General features: G+C 43.2%; 1 non-coding gene across 1 annotated transcript; it reads left to right on the plus strand.

Moving 5' to 3' along the window:
- The first annotated feature begins 1,771 nt into the window (after positions 1 to 1,771).
- LOC111724504 lies at positions 1,772 to 1,878 on the plus strand. The gene has a single exon (XR_002772800.1). It is a non-coding gene; the product is annotated as a U6 spliceosomal RNA (small nuclear RNA).
- The last annotated feature ends 261 nt before the right edge of the window (positions 1,879 to 2,139 follow it).

Raw genomic sequence — 2,139 nt, forward strand, 5'->3', positions numbered from 1 at the left:
CTGCCTCTCTTTGGCCTCAGGAAGTTGCAATTAGGTAGATTGACTCTATGTGGGACAGATGTGGTGTGAGGACAACATGAATCTAAAGATACTTGGTTTGGAGAGGTTTTCTTAAATTTTAAAGGCAAATTTATTCTCCAAGCTACCACTGGCAGAGGAATTCCAGGGAATGGTCTGATTGGCTCAGTGTGATTTCCCGTTCATCTCTGAACCAATCAGGGAGACAGTGTTGGTGGCAGGAGAGTGGAATACAGTTCTCTGATTGGCTGACTGTGAGTGGGTGGAAGAGGGAGGGTACAGTAAGTCACCTTGATTGACAGCCTCCTCATACCTCCTGGAAGGGGGAAGGTGTCCCCCCAAAGGAAGTGGGATGGCTGACCGAAGGAAGGAAGGCCATGTGCACAGCTCCTGGGGTCACCATTCTCACAGAATCACACAGACAGGCACATCCTTCTTCCTTGCATAAAATTCCAAAACAGCTACACCAGCTACCCAGGATTAATACAGTAAAACAGACTTACGCAGTCCCAGTAGGAACCTTCACCTCATAGGGGCTACACGTGTCTCCATTTCAGGATCTCCACATGACGTGCCTTCTTCCAGTTTAGTCTGGATGTGGCTTCTGAGAGCTGGGAGCCTAAGCCCAGATGATAAATTCATTTACCTTTAAATTACATATGCCACACCCTATGCAATGTTTGAGCATATATAATCTGGAGGCATAATATTAACTGAAATATGATTATTCTACAAATATTAACTGAGTCCCCACCATGAGCAAGACACTTTTTTTTTTTAGAGTTTTCTTTAAGTTTATTATATACACACATACGTCACAGGGTTTTTTAAAGTCTGTGTAATACACAAGACAATATAAACTAGCTACCATCTGCTAGCTACACACGAGGACATTAACACAGCCCATGATTTCTGCCCTACCTTGTTGGTTTTTTAAAAAAATTTCTATGGGTCTCCGGTTATTCATCTATAAAATGAACACAATTCTTTCCTATTTGCTTTGTTGTGTGTGTGTTTTTTTTGGCAACAGGGTCTCACTCTGGCACCCAGGCTAGAGTACAATTGCATCACCACAGCTCACTGCAACTTCAAATTCCTGGGCTCAAATGATCCTCCTGCCTCAGCCTCTTGGAGGCTGAGACTACAGAGTACACAACCATGCCGGGCTAATGTTTTAAAATATTTTGTAGAGATGAGGTCTTGCTGTGCTGCTTAGCCTATAAAATCAACACACTTTCATTTGCAAACTCAGAGGTATTACATATCAAATAATACAGCACCTGACACCCAGTATACCCAATAAACAATACCTGTTATTCGTACTCCACCGTGCCTGATACTCTTCAATGAAGTAGTCTTTGAGTTTTAAATATGTTGCATTGTGTGTGGAACAATAAAATAAGTTACAAGCAGCCCAGTAGCGAAAGTAAGAGTTACTCACTTGTATGGATCAGAAATAATTCCAAGAGGTGAGTCTAGTGTACTCAGCGAAGAGCCAGCCCCCACTCTCCCAGAGAGTGATTGTTACAGCTCAGCCCAGCCGGGAAAGTGCCCCTATTGGATGCCCTCAGCTTTTGAATCCTCACCGTTATAGGGCGTAATTAAGCTTTATTAAGTTTCTCTGGTCTCACTCTCCATTAACAGACTGTTTTTCCCTCCTGCGCTTTCTCTGCATTTCCAGCAGTTTGATTGTTTTCAAAATATAACAAGGATTAATACATGGTAATTGGCTCATTCAAAAAGTACAGCGAGCGTGCCAACTTCGGCAGCACATTACTGTAAAGTGGAACAATGCAGAGAAGTTTAGCATGGCCCCTGAGCAAGAATAACATGCAAGTTCATGAAGCATGAAATATATATATAGAGAGAGAGAGGGAGGGAGAAAGAGGGGGGGGAGAACATCTCCTGTGCATCAAACATGCTTATAAACAAGAGAGAGGCAGGAGGGATCGTGGCAGACACTGACTCTGCCCAGAGGTGCTGCTATTTTGATGGAAAAGAAAGACAAACAGAGAGAAACAGACACAAGTCAGGAAGTGATAGAACTCTAAAGAAAAAATATAGCAAGGGAAAGGGGCGTATGGGGGTTTAAACACAGGCTCTCTCTCACCGCTGCTCCTT

The sequence above is a fragment of the Otolemur garnettii genome, unplaced genomic scaffold (assembly GCF_000181295.1).
Source record: "Otolemur garnettii isolate 467f Iridium unplaced genomic scaffold, OtoGar3 scaffold00023, whole genome shotgun sequence".
Classification (NCBI taxonomy): domain Eukaryota; kingdom Metazoa; phylum Chordata; class Mammalia; order Primates; family Galagidae; genus Otolemur; species Otolemur garnettii.